The sequence below is a fragment of the Monodelphis domestica genome, chromosome 1 (assembly GCF_027887165.1).
Source record: "Monodelphis domestica isolate mMonDom1 chromosome 1, mMonDom1.pri, whole genome shotgun sequence".
In the NCBI taxonomy this organism is placed as follows: Eukaryota; Metazoa; Chordata; class Mammalia; order Didelphimorphia; family Didelphidae; genus Monodelphis; species Monodelphis domestica.
This window is the reverse complement of record NC_077227.1, coordinates 550,216,345-550,231,781: the sequence shown is the minus strand read 5'-3', so window position 1 is coordinate 550,231,781 and position 15,437 is coordinate 550,216,345. Positions and strand designations below refer to the sequence as shown.

Below are 15,437 nucleotides of genomic sequence, written 5' to 3'. Positions count from 1 at the left end.
ATATCAGTTTTTGTTTGTTAGTTTTCCTTTTTTATAAGAGTCTTCTAGAGTGAAAGTAATGTGTAGATGTTTATCATGGGAAAACAAACATATCAATAAAACAAAGAAAAAAAGCAAAATTAACCGCCTTGGAAGGTAATGGGTTCCCATTCACAGAAGGTTGCCAAGAAAAAAACGAGATGACTGTGTGCTGAAGATTGCCTATAAGTTTCTAGTTCAAGTATGGATTGGGTTAATTGGCCTCTCAGATTCCTTCTAATTCTGACATTCTTTGAATCCTTACATCTTTCTAGGAGATCATCATCGTCCTGAGAATCCCAGCTCAATATCTAGGTTTTATCTGCTAGTTACATAAACTTTAGTTTATAAATGTGAGGAAGAACTCCTGCTGACATGAATCTTACTCATCTCACAGATATTGTAACTCCATTTTTATGATGCCTTATTATAGTGTTCTCCAAGAGAATAGGGCATCTATGTAGCTCAGTGGATAGAGATTCTGGTCTGGAAACAGGAGGTCCCGGGCTCAAATTTGTTCTCAGATACTTTTTAGCTGTGTGACCCTGAGCAAGCCATCTAACCCAATTACCTAGTCCCCACCATTGTTCTGCCTTGGAACCAATACTTAGTATCAATTCCAAGTCAGAAGGTAAGTGTTAGGTATGTTGGAGGAAGACAAACTTGAGAAGAACCCACCAAGATAAAAAGGCTAAAAATAATTATAGTTTCAGTGAAAAACATTTTGCTAGTTGGCCTTAGACTAGATGATTTGAGTTCAGAGAACCTTATCATCATGTCCTAAAAAATTCAGTCTCTGGAGCAGAAGATCTGGGTTTTGATCTTCCATCTGACAATTACTGCCTTCATGAGTTTGGATGAGTTCAGTTTCTTCTCTTGTAGAATGTGGGAGTTGAACTAGATTTTCTCCAAAGTTCAGTCCAGCTGTATATTGTATTGCTAGGACCAGATTTTAAATGCTGGGTGATTAGTTGTTTTCTTTTCTTTTTTTCTCTCAGCTAGAGAAATTCACAATGATCTGGGATTTTTGTTTGTTTTTTGCAGGAAGCTTTTCCCTGTCCATTCCATTACTGGTAGTATCTCTCTAAAATTGTCTTCCATTAATACTTTCTCTCTTTTTTGTATTTCCTTGTTGTCTACCCCATAATAATGGGAACTTCTTGAGGGTATAACCATTATTTTATTTTTTTAAAAAACTTCTTAGGGCTTAGTGCAATCCTTGCACATGGTAAGTACTTAATAAATGCTTGCTTCTCATTGTTCATCTAATATTGAGTAGAGAATCTGTGATCTTCTCTGGTAAGGAAGTCTCACACTGATGAAGTAAAGAAGTACCCACACAGACTCTTGAAGTAATAAAGTACATTTCTTAGAGTCTGTGATATCATCTCTTTACCAGTGACAGCTTCTGTCAGATCTAAGAATAAGATACATGGTATATTTGGCTCAGCATAACTTTATTGTCTTGAAGGAATCATTCTTAATTCAGGTTTTCTTCCAGAAACAAAAATATTCTTTCAATCCATCAGTCTGCAAGCATTTCTAAAGTGCCTACTATGTGACAGATACTGTTCCTGGAGTTAAGGATGGAAATAAAAAAAGAAAGGAAGGAAGGAAGGAAGGAAGGAAGGAAAGAAGAAAGAATCTATCTACTTTCAAGGAGAACACACCCTTAAAGACAAGATTAATCTTTCAAATAAGTCATTTGGAATCTTACTTACTAAGGACTTTCTTGCTTGCTAACATTAAGATGTAAAGAGTTAATTTTTTCTAAAAATTCTCAAACCCACCCAAGTGGCAAAGGAATCAACTCATCAGCAAAATAACTTGCTTCAGTATTGTAAAATAGAATAATGAGCATTATAAAGCATCCTTGATGCTAACCTTAAACCACATGTTGCTATCACAATTACTCATTCTCTTACAATTTCTATACCTTCCCATCCTTCTTATTTATGGTGGATAACACAACTTATCAGACACTCTAGAGTAAGTTCTATTTTTAGTCTAAGTACTCCAGGAGTTGGTTTAGAATAAGAACATTCTTGCTATCTCACCTACACTTAATTTGCTGCTGAATTAATTTTATTTTATGTGATACTCTGCATACATTTTATTTAGTGTTCTTATAGGAAATTTCATGAGTTTTTCCTTTCTTTTTATAGCTCTGTTTCTAAAATGGAATAATTCCCTCCTCTTCAATCTATAGGGCGGAATTACCTTCAGAGGAGCTTTGGAATTAGATACGGAAACATTTACTCGATCATCAAGTTGATCCAATGACAATGGGAAATTGTTCTGACTGTTTTGTTGTCTCATTTTAATATCCCCTGAGATGGTGCTCCCACCTCTTCTTCCCCTGGGAAACTCTTTCATCATCTAAAAGACCTCACTCTCAGAGATCTTCCCCTGACACTCTGTCATAATGTTCTTTTCCAGAATTTAAGACCATTATCCCCCAAACTAAATAGTTCTTCTAGTTTCTTCCCTTGCACTTATGCTCTAAGTGTATTGAGAGTTACCATTCTCCCCTCTAGCTGCCACCATTTGGCTAACCTTTTCATTATATCCTTGATTTTTAATGATATGAGTTGCTCTCTTCCTATTCCCTCCCCCCAACCCATATTCTGACAATTTTTTTGTGACAATCCAAAAGCAGTGAAATAATTGAGCTTTTAGAGATTATTCTTTTCAAATGGGTTTGTGAAACTTGCCCTTCCCAGTCTTTCACTTATTGCCATATAGTCATCACATTAAGAACTAATTTCCATCATATTATTATTATTATTATTAGTATTAGTATTAGTTTCAGTTGTGCTTCAAATATGTCATTTCATTTGAGTCTTACAGCAACTTTGTGAGGTGTATATTATACATATCATTGTTCATATTTTATAAAAGAAAAAAGTTGAGGCTCAGAGATGATGTGTGGTTCCACCGCCACACCACTAATTACCAGTAGAGATAGAAAGCAAATTCAGGCTTTTCGTACTTAATCACCCTATACATCATACAATTCTGCCTCTCTTACCCTGCCATATAGCTTTCATTTCACTGGATCAGCTTATTTATTAGTGTTAGACATCTGATTAGGATTTTCTGCAGTGAGTGTGCATTGTGTGTGCATCTCTATATATGTATGTGTGTGTGTGTGTGTATATATACTGAGGGCAAAGGGGTATCACTTTTGCTTTTCAGCTCTCTCTGCTCATCCTCAAAGATATAGCTTAGCAAATTCAATTCAACTCAATCTAATAAAGATTTAATAATTTATCCTAAGAAGTATTAATTAATTAAGCTAAGTTGATACTGAAGACTGTAGAAGGGGACATTCCAGCTTGAGGGTATGAGTCAAGATAGGAAAACATGAGGTGGGTTTGGTTAACTTTTTGCTCATGTATGGAGTATGAGAAGGGTATTTCTACGTGAAATGAGATTGGAAAAGGAAGTTGGAGACGCATTGGGAAGGACTTTGAATTAGCAAACCTTAAAGCCCTGTATAACGTGATACTTGCCTTTTGGTCCTTTCCTCTTGTTTTCTTGACTTTTCCTTCTCAGACTTTTGCTGGATCATCATTGAGGTAATGCTCCCCAGCTGTAGGTAAATCCCAAAGTTCTGTCCTAGGCTCTCTTCTCTCATTACACTCTTTTGATACTCTCATAAGTTACCATGGTTTTAACTACCAAAAATGACTCCCAAATAACTTTGCATTTTAGCTCAGTTCTGTTTTTAATAGGATGTGTGATGTCAGATAAGTCCTCTCTTCATGTTTCAGTTTTTGTATCTATTGAATGGAGATAGAAAGGTCAGGTGACAAAATGGAAAGAGGGATCCCTGGTGTTAGGAAGACCAGAGATCAAGTTCTGGCTACTCTTACATACTTATGATATGATCTTGTGCAAGTCAATTTCTCCTCAATGTCTTATGGATAACTCTAAAGTAGGGGTTCTTAGCCTGAGGGCCATTATTATAAAAGATTATTGTATTTCAAAACAATCAGTTTCTTTTGTAATCCCATATATTTTATTTTATTCATTTAAATATTATTCATAGACTTAAGACTGCCTAAGGGATCCATGACACAATAAAAGTTAAGAACTTCTGCTCTAAGACTTTATGACAAAGTAGTTACTTATATGCATGGATGGAAGGAATTTCCTCAAGATAATCCTTATGGGTCTATTTTTACTTTGACTAACATTCTAAACCTTCTCTTTTTGTGCCAAATTAATTTGTATCCTGCAACTTTGCTAAAGTTATTTCCACTAGCTTTTTGGTTGATTTTCTAGGATTCTCTAGGTATACCATCATATCATCTGCAAAGAGTGATAGTTTCGTTTCCTCATTGCCTACTTTAATTCCTTCAATTTCTTTTTCTTCTCTAATTGCTACTACTAGCATTTCTAGTACAAATTAAATAGTAGTGACATCCTTGCTTCACTTTTGAGCTTATTGGGAAGGTATCTAACTTCTCCCCATTGCAGATAATACTTACTGATGGCTTTAAATAAATACTATTTATTATTTTAAGGAAAGTGTGACAAATTAATTTGAAAACTAGAATAGCTTTATTATTATCCATAATGTCCAAAGCAGTTGTTCTTGCTAACTGCTATTTCTGATTAACTGCAATTCATAATAAAAATAACTCCTCAGTGTTGTAGGCAACTCTCAGACTAAATTGCAGAGAAGAAAGATATCAGCCTTGTTTGGTTGTAATTCCTCACCTTGGAGATTCTCCTATAAATGAAATCACATTTTTATTACCTACTAACTAGACTGTTAATAATAGAGAACTAATCAGCCAGTTCAATCAACTAATTAACTAAATGAGATAAGCAGCTTGACCAGATATTTTAAAACTAAATTGATGAAATATTTGCCAAATTTGAACCTATCATTTTGATGCTATGTAGATATAAACTCCAAGTGAAGATAGACTTTAAAAAGGAATAAGGAAATACATATTTATTCTGACTGTACCCCAAATAAGAAGAATTTTTTCAATAAAAAATCTCTTCATATAGGTCTATTTAACAGGCCACTTATGTGAGGATGCCATAGACTATCAAGGGATAATTTGACAAAGTGGTCAGTTGTAAAGACAGACTCCTGAAGTTCAGCAGCTAGTGCAATTGCACTGGTGATAATAAGTAGATTCTGACTTCTACTTAGCTTAACACCAGGCTTTATTGACCTAAGTGTTTAGTGTTAAGCCTTAGTCAACACCATTCTTCAATATCTTGTATAACGATTTTACAATGAATAGAAAATAGAACTTTCAATTATACTTATGTACACATACACACAGATAAGCCATCACACTACACTACAGTGACATTCTAAAGGCCAAAGGCTGGAATATCCATTGTAACTCCTCTCTACATCTAGACTCAAAGTCAAATTAACCTTCATGAGGACAATTGGTTAGATACTTACACCTTTCTAATTGGGGACTGTCAAAGAACCTAACTGCCTTTGAATCATTGAAGTAATCTGAATACATGATTCAAAGTATATAGGATTAGATAATAAGAACAGATTAAATGAGAACTGGTTGAATGGTCATACTCAAAGAGCTATTCACTGTTAATGCAGAAATAGTTTTTTATTGGAATAATTGCAAGGATGCATGTTTAGCTCTTTGTGATTTTTGGCAATGGCCTGGATAAAGGCATAGAATCTATAGACATCTAAATTTTAGATACAATATACCTACGATATGAATTGACAAAGCTGAGTCCAAAAGACTTGGTTTGATGGGGGCATAGACTAAAGTAAATAAAATGTAATTTAACAGAAATTAATATAAAGATCCTTATTTGAATTCAAGAAATCAACCTCACATGTATGAATTGGAAGAAAATGTGAATAGAAATGAATGTATCTGAAGAAGGCTTAGTCACCTTAATGGGTAGCAGGTTTAGTTTGAATATCTCTATTGTAATCTCAGGCCAGATTAAGAATGGCATAGCTCTAGAAATTACAAATATTCACGTTCTAATGTACCTTGGTCAAGTTCTTTGTGTTCGGTTACTGTTAGTACATTTAAGAACAAACATCAATAAGTTAGAGAGCATCCAGCAGAAGGCAATCAAGATGAAGAAGATCTTTAAAGCTATGAAATATGAAGACAAGATGAAGAAACTAATATATTGAACTTGGAAAAGAGAATTGGGGATTGTGTGGGGGGGTATAAAAGCTGACTTCAAGTGCTTGTAAAACTGTAATGTAGAGAAAAGATTAGACTTTTTCTGGCTTATGTTTAGAAGGCAAATATCATAAAAGAGTGGAAGCTATGAAGAGGTAGATTTAGACTTGTTGTTAGGGAGGAGAGGTAAGATACAGAAGAAAACAAATATCCTACCTTATAATTAGAGTTATCAACTGATAGAATGGAATGTCCCATAGTGGGTTTCCCCTTACTGAAGGTCTTTAAGCACAAATTGGACGACTACTTGTCAGGTTTGTTTCAGAGAAGTTTCTTTTTTCTAGTAAGTTTAGACTGAGTGGCTTTGGAGGTCCTTCCATTTCTGAAACTCTGCAATCCATAATTAAGAACTTGGTGAAAGGCAGCAGCAGGAAATAGTGAATAGAGGGCTAGACTTGAAACTCAGAATCATTGAGTTTAAGCCCTGCCTCTGTCAGATATTTGGGTGATCTTAGGCAAGTCAATTAACTTCTTTGACTCCCTTTGATTTCCTCATTCATAAAGCAGAGAGGGTAATACTTTTAATGGCCATATTTATTTCATAGGGAGGTTTTGAGTATTGAATGAGAGAAAACTTAAAATTCTACATAAATATTAGTTACCCTGGGGTTACTAAAGTTTTTGAGAGCAAGATTTGACAGGGGATGGAAGGTAGACAGCATATGAGTCACAGGTGGGTGGGTGGGGGATTTGGAGGAATACATAAGAGGAATATGGGTGTGATGAATACTTATTCTGTCTCTTATACAATTTCTCTTAGACTGGTTATGATAGACACATACTTTAATGTGAAATCATTGGATAAATTAGAAATTAAATGAAATTCAGGCTTTGAAATGACATGCAAAACCCATTCATTTATCAATGAATAAGCATTTATTAGGTGCCTATTGTATTCCAGGAATGATGCTAGCCCATCTAACTCATACACACTTGTTCACACATTTACACTTTTTCATTTACCTCTTTTAAATAGAGAGGTTGTTTCCATTTTACATATCCAGCAGCCTGAACTCTATTCCCATATTTAAGAAAGTACACATGAAATCACATGGAAAGAGTGAAAATTCTGAGGCTGCCTGAAAACTAAAAGTCTACAGAGGAACCTTGAAATGTGGAGATGAGAAGTACTTGTAGGCTGTAAAGATTCTCTCTCATTATCTCCCTTCTTTCTACACCTCATCTTCTTTTGCCCTCATAGACTCTCAGTTCCTTTACCCAATGGAATCTAGCATCATTTGGCAGCCTTAGACAGTCTTGATATTTTAAAATATGCATAAATACGGCAATTATTCTGTCTCTTGTCCATGCTTTAGAAAGGCTTTTCCAACGAACCCACTTTCATTCTTGTCCTCAAAGAACTTTATAAACACTTAATTCTCACATGTGGTTCCTATGTGTTCTGCATCATAAACACTAACATCCTTCCAAAATAGGTCATTTCATATTTTATGGTTTTGTAACTAGCTATTCAAATATGTTCCTTGTGCTTTGAAAGATATTTTCCTTTCCTCAACACAAGCTGAACTCTACTGAAATGGTGGCAGCCCTTATGTTATATTTTGACATCAGAGAACTGAAATTATACTCCCATTGATCTCAGTTTGTAGTCAATAATAACTTGGGATTCAAATCCCTTTAAATAGCTTTAGCAACTGCTACCAGTGCTAGGGTTACATGCTAGTATTATTATTATGTGGGAACAAGTCTCTGTTTCCAAACACAACACATTCCCTTTATAGAAAATCCTTGTTCAGAAATAAGTGTCTCTATAAGATAATGTCACAAAAGGATACATTTTCTAAGAGATTTAAGAACTACCATGAGCACATACATTTTTTATTCTAACATATCCATACTATATAATATGCAGGGTTATTTTTTCAGTGCACCCAGAAATGAAGCTTTAAATGTTTCTTCCAGAAAAGAAATTGAAAAATAATCCCACAAATCTATATGCAAAAAATGAGCATATGAATTTTCCGAGTTCCTCAGTGAACTAAAAAAGTTGGGGGAAATAAATCATAGGATAACATATCTTGGGATCATATATCCAGAGTTGGATATAATCTTTCATAAAGGAAGAGCAAAAGAGAAGAATTTCCCTATTAATTAATTGAGAAATATTTATTACATGCCTACACTACACATGGTACCAGGGGGAAAAATACATATCCTCAAGAAGCTTAGATTCTATTGAAGGAGATAATACTTACATAAATTATATATATATATGTATATACATATACATATATACATATATATTTACATATATATGCCAAGGTAAAATCAATTTTTTTATAGAGTGGATACAGAAAACAACTCCTCTGATTAACAAACACTAGCATTATCCTTACAGAGATAGTTATTATGCTTCCTTATCATTAATGACTGGTTGTTAATTTTACTATGCTTATATATTAGGCACTATACACTTCCTGGTGAACTAAATAACATTAGATGTATGGTTATCCCCATAGTGATCATGAAGGAGATGCCAAAACACTGTTTCTCTAAGATTCCCAGCAATAAATCCCTGAGTTCCAAATATCAAGCCCTATTTTACAGGCATTATTAACAAATCTAACAAAATATTTTGGTTTCAGGATGAAGGGATTTTGGTTTATGTATCAAAAAGCCTATATGATTTGGTCTCCTTTTTTCAGAGAGGAAAAAGAAATATTTACAAACAGCACTTTACATGTGGTTGTAACAAATATTGGTCTAATAAACCTGAAGTGGTATCTGTTAAAAGAAAAGACTTAGCAGTCAAAGTGCAAGAACTTTTCTCATCCTTGCCTGGCCTTTCTTGCCCCAAGTATTATAAAACAAAGCTGTTGCTCAGTTGTGTCCAACTCTTTCTGATCCCATTTGAGGTTTTCTTGGCAAAGATACTGGAGTGCTTTGCCATTTCCTTCTCCAGCTCATTTTGTAGATGAGGCACTGAGGTAAACAGAGTTAAGTGACTAAGTCTAGAGTCACACAGCTAATAAGCATCTGAGTTCATAGTAGCACTCAGGAAGATGAGCCTTCCTGACTCCAGGCATAGCACTTTATCCACTTTGCCACCTAACTGCATTGATAAACAAATACAAAACAAAATTGGAGTTAATACAATATAAGGCAACTGAAAGAAGGGGAAAATCTTAAAAACTCCTACTATATTTCCTCATTGTGTTAAATTATTTTTATAAATATCATCTTTTCAAAAACTCTGTGAATTAGGTCCTATTATTTTACAATTGAGGAAACTGAGGCAAGTAGAGGTTATCACTTGTCTAACTTCACAGAACAAGTGTATCTGATGTCAAAATTAAACTCAGGTCTTTCTGATTTCAGGTCTGGCTCTCTATAATCAAGAAAATAACAATTAGGAAGATCAGGAAAAGCAATCGAGTGCCATCTTGAATAAAGGGAAGGATTCAAAGTTGCAGAAGTAACAAGAGATTCAAATTCAAGGACAGAGGCTGGGAACCAGAATGTAGAGATCCATGAAGCTGGACCGTAGAGGTTATCCATCCAGGGAAGAAATTTGAAATAAGGCTAAAGGATAGTCAAAAGCCAAATTGTGAGCCAAAACATCTTTCGTGGTTTCTGCTGCTGACACTTTAGCACAATTTACCTTGTCTGGATTTCAGAACTTGTCTATTGCCCTGACAGTATCCTACCAAGCTACCTCAGTCTATCAAAATTTCTGCCTTTTTCTCCGTGTTTAGCTCTTATGATATACGAATATCAATTCTAAAGTAACTGGGATTCTGTTCTTAGATAAGATTACATTTCATAAACCTCTATTTGGCTGCTGAGGTCTCTGAGCAGTTGTCTATTCTGACCTCTAATAACTGTGCTCCCATTTTAGTTCCTCACCCTACCAATCCCATTAGACCTCTGTAACCTCTATCTCTCTGCCACCCTTTGGCCCTTCATAACACAGGGCTGATTATTCCTACTACTACTCTGGCCTTTGAAATAAATGGTAATTCCATACACAAAAGATTTTTTTTTAATAAAAAGATACTAAGAATCACAAGCATCTGTTCTTTTATGTGGAACCTTGCCCTGGGGTGCAAAAGTTGTACAGTTGTTCATTGCATAGATATTTCACAGTTCAATAGTCACATAATCAGGCTTAAGAATTAAGGGGAGACCTCAAATATGCCGATTTATGATTTTTCTATGAAATTCAACTCCATTAGTGTCCACCAAAGACTTTAAAGACAATAGTAATTTTTTTTTCTTTCCACCAATTGCTTATTTTCAGCCTGACTCTGGTGCCTACAGTAAATCAGCATGAGTGGATTGCATGAGTGATTCAGTAAAATCACATCTTTAATATTGGGCTTTTAATGTCACTAAAAGGTCAATACTGAAATTGAATTCAGATGGCTGTGAAACTGACAGCAAGTCTGACTAACCCTGGCTTTCCTTCATGGGGATAGTGGGAATTACCCAGCAACAAGGTCCAGGAGACTCAACGCAGCTGCTTTACCAAGTTTTCTTTCTGGTCATTCTTTACTCTGGTCCCAGTATCCTGAGGACAACATTTGCTTTAAAGTAATGATTTGGGATCCTTGATCAGAAGACCTAATTTGAGACATTTATCTTCTTGATGCACCAAGATATTCTTGAGCAATGAAGATATTCTGGCAGAAATTACAGTGGAATGCCAAGATTATCATTAACATCTGCAGCAGGCTTGTGTAGAAAAGAGTTATTTGTAAACCTTTGCCTCAATTCTCCAAGTATTTTGGGTAGAAATAAAGGGAAATGTGCGTGTGGGTGTATGCATGTATGTGTGTGGTTTTTCTCATGCGTGATGGGCTTGAAGTAATGAATTGATGTTCTCTATTGGACCTTTATATAACACAAAATTCCTCTTATAAAAAGTTGAAGACCTTCCTTGGGCAATATAATTCTTAGATTACATGTCTTACTTAAACATAATTCAGGTAATCTTGGAATATTAAAATCTAATCTGATATATATACATGTGTATACATGTAATATTTATCTATATTATGATTTTAGTGCCTGCCTAACCTCTCTCCCCCAGGATTTTATATATGTGTGTGTGTGTGCTTGTCCTGACTGTGAAGTAGTCAAATATATATGTATAGATGAACATACATATATTTGCATATATGAATACACATGCATGTATTATTTTAAGATCCCAAAATATTATGAACCAGATATATCTACCTAATATGTATATGTATGTATATGCACATATATATGTGTATGCATGCCTGTGTGTGTGTGCAATATGTATATCTGGTAACCAAGGGTCAAACTAATTTACTCCAGGGAGGCTCATGATGAAGTTGGCTTCAGGGAGATGAAGATTTTGGCCCCAAAGATTCTTTAATCATTTATTATGTTAAAGAAAGCCTCTGATGGTAGAAGGAATAATCTCAATGATATAAATCTAGAACTGAGGAAGTCTTAAATCCAGTCTTAATCAAGAGTGGGAAAAGTCCTTCTTACTGTTAGTTACTGCCTTTCCTGCTCAGAAGAATAGCTTCTTGAGTAGGAAAAAGGAATACTTAAAATTATGCTTTCTTAGGAAGATGCCATGATGAACAATAAAAAGAAATATGAAGAGTTACAGTATTTGATTTACAAAGAGAAAGGTTGCTGAAAATCACTAAGAAATTAAGAAATTTTTTGATACCAGTATATAAGAAACATCAATTTTCTAGTCTGAGTTTTTTTTTTATTTTCAGGGGTAATCTTTAGTAATATTTGAAATTGTGGGGTGTCTTTTCTCTTTCCATGTAATACCATCCACCCTTCCAAAATCCCACCATTGTAGGATTTGGGAATACTTGGTCCTTTAGATATTACTCTAGTTAAAACATATGATCAATGATAATTCTACAGAAAAATACAGCACATAGCCCATACCAAAGTAAAAAAGAAATATTTCTCTGATTAGCTCTTTTTGGCATGTGTGTGAAGAATTTTCCACTCTTCTTAAGTGAATACAAATGGAGGTGCTTGTCCTTCATTCTCCTCACAGAAAGAAGGAAGGGACAGAGGTGAAAAAGGAAGGAAAACAAATATTTTATGGAGGGCTAACTAGGTACTAGGCAATGTGCTAAGCCATAGAGATACAAATATATACATAAAGAAAGACAGTTCTTGTCTTCAAGGACTATACATTCTAATAAGGGAAGACAACCCTCAAGAAGGATCTAAAAAGCTTTTGGACTATGGTTTTGAAGTCAAGAGCAAAGATGACAGGGCCATCCTCTGTCACTCTACAAAATGGAGCCCACAGGAGCCACCAATGCAAGAAGGAAGCTGGCCTGGTAGTGGGATATTATTGAGTAGTAAGGCAGATGGGCTGATTGAATATTCCGAGATCAGGGCATCTTGAGTGCTAAGGGAAATAATAAGAAAGATAAATTGTTCTTTTCAAAATAAAATTAAGTCAATATCTGATGTTACCTTTTGACCTAGTAAACTCATTTCTGGAACTATATCTAAAGTGTAAGGATTTAATGAAGTTTTTAAAAGTTTCTCTCTATCTCCCTCTTTCTGCCTCTGTCCATCTGTGTAGCTATCTAATGTTTATTTTTTGGTAATAGTGAAAAATGGAAACAAATTCTTTGTTCTATAACTTAAAAGTAGCTGAACAAATTATGGTCGATTGACACAATGAAATGCCATCATGTTATAAAAATGACAGGTATGAAGATTACAAAGAAGTATAAAAAGACCTATATCAAGTAATACAAAAGCCAAGTCAGTAAAAGTAGGATCAAACACATTCAGTTAAGTTCAGTTAATTCAACAAACACTTATTGTATATTAGATCCTGAGGGCTCAAAGATAAGAAGGAAACAGTCCCCACTCTTTAAAAATTGACACTTTACCAAGGAAATAGGATCTTGAAACAGATATATAAACATAGGGCAATTTAGGAAGTGAAAGAGCACTCACAAATGGAGCAGCCTCATGTTGAAGTTGGTAATTGGGCAGAGCTTTGAAGGAAGTTAGGGATTCTAAGAGTTGATTGTAAAGAGAGAGACAGAACATTCCAGTCTTTGGTTTTGCTTTGAGAAAGAAGGCATAATGTTGATACCAGGGAAAAGGAAATAAGTCAGTTTAAGTGGACCACTTGATTTAAGTGCTAGGGTTTGGAGTTTACATTGTATTCAAGAGGCTGTGAGGTGTCAACAAAGATTATGAGCATAACAGTGACATGGTCAGACACATGTTGTTAGGAATATTATTCAGGCACTTTGTGAAGGATGGGTAGCAACTATCTTAAAATAGTTCAAAGACTACTAGGTTACATATTGAATAAAATAGCCTGGTCTGGAGTCAGGAAGATATGAACTCAAATCTGGACTCAGACACTTACTACCTTTGTAACCCTGAGCAAGTCATTTGACCCCTTTTGCCTCAGTTTCCTTATATGTACGAGAAGCTGGAGAAACAAATGGCAAACCACTCTAGTATCTTTGCCAAGAAAACCCTCAATTGGGTGCTAAAGTGTTAAACACAGCTGAAATGACTGAACAACAAGAAAAAATAAAATACTCATCAAAAATCAGTCAACAATTTAAGTACCAACCATATGACAGATTAAGTTAAGACCTGGGGATTCAAAGAAAGGCAAAAATAGTTCCTGTCTTCAAGGGATTCTTATATTTGGGCAGTGGTCATATGAAGAGAAAGGAGGTGGGTGCAAGAGATTTCATGGAAATATAGATAGGATGTGGCAACTTATTGGTTACAGGGGGTAATAAAAAACAAAAAAGGCATTGATGACTTCAAAATTGCAAACCTGAGTAAATGGAAGAAAGGACAGTGGTGTACCTAAAAGAAATAAGGAAGTTGGTTTAAGGAAGGAAGAAAATTAGTTGCATTTTGGTCATGAGATGCTAATTGTATAATAGGGGAAAATGTCTATCAGGCAATTGGAGATAAAGATAGACCAGCTGGATATCAAGATAACCATTGACTGGTAATACAGATTTGGAATTTATCTGTATGAAGAGGGTATTTGATACTGGACAGGCTGTGGAAGCAAATTCGATCCCCAGAAGAGAGAGCTAGGAGAGAGAGAGAGAAAAAGGAAAAAAAAAAGGTTTCAGATAAAGTCTTATGAGGAATTTACATTTAACAGGGAGATAAGGAGATCTAGGAAAGGAAAGGGAGAACCAGTCAGACAAATAGCATAGGGACAGTAGGTCCAAGAAGCAAAGAGAGGAAAGAGTGTCATGGAGAAAGGAGTAATTAATACATTAGCTACAACCCATATTAAAATAAAACAATAACAAGGCAACACAACTTTATAAGTAAGCAGATGGATTTAGAAGGATGCACAAGACAAATAATTATTATTTGGTTATAATGTATATTATTATATTCTAATTAGAATGCAATTTGAATTTTAAAATTTTATTTGAAATTTTACTCTACTTTTTGATTATTTGTTGAATGTTACTAAGCATATAATTATAAAAGAATTTGAAAGGGAAAACATTAGTTACAATTGCATTGTTCAATTTGAATTTTTATTCTGCTTATGGCTTTGAAATATACATGATTTTGCCCCTTTATATGGTAATCTGTTCAAATAAACAATTCAATGTTTTTTTAACAACATTAGACTCCAGGCTTCATATAAATATTCCTACATACACAATTAAAATAGGGATCCCTCCCAAAAAGAAATGTTCTAAATTGGTGGCAATCTTCCATATTTTTGAGATCCCCTGTGGTGTAAACCTCAAATTTCCTTAGACTTATAAATGTTGGAAATTATTCCCTTGTAACAGTGGTCAAAGGGAAATCACCATAAAATCCCTATTGAGGGCTCTGGCAAACAGGTTGGGGCAGGGAGTACTTGGGCTGCTGATTTCTGGAAAGGGAGGAAGGAAAATGTGATGCTGGCGACCAGTTATCTTGTGGCCCCCAAATCAGCCCATATGCCAGTTCTTGAGTTAGTGTATGAAGGGATCATTTTAGACTTTGGGGGGGAGGGAGTCCATTCCAGGAGGAAAACACGAAAGATAGATATTAGCAGACAGCAATAAAGAAACAAAACCTTAATTGTGGAGTATTAGGAGACTGTAAGAGGAGAAAGTAAATATATCGATGGGCTAATTAGAAAGGGAAGGAGAATGAGAGGTGAGGATTGATTTGCAGTTGGGAGATGGAAGAATTCCAGCAAGGGAAACAAGCAGGACT

General features: G+C 35.0%; 1 protein-coding gene and 1 long non-coding RNA gene across 27 annotated transcripts in view; one reads left to right on the top strand and one right to left on the bottom strand.

Annotated features, from left to right (window-relative positions):
• LOC130456521 (uncharacterized) overlaps positions 1 to 10,260 on the top strand; it is a 47,058-nt gene extending 36,798 nt beyond the window's left edge. The window contains exon 2 of the long non-coding RNA XR_008915519.1: positions 9,570 to 10,260. This is a non-coding gene — a long non-coding RNA (uncharacterized LOC130456521). The remainder of the gene's footprint in view (positions 1 to 9,569) is intronic.
• MYT1L (myelin transcription factor 1 like) overlaps positions 1 to 15,437 on the bottom strand; it is a 730,943-nt gene that overhangs the window by 634,793 nt on the left and 80,713 nt on the right. The gene's annotated exons all lie outside the window — the stretch shown is intronic.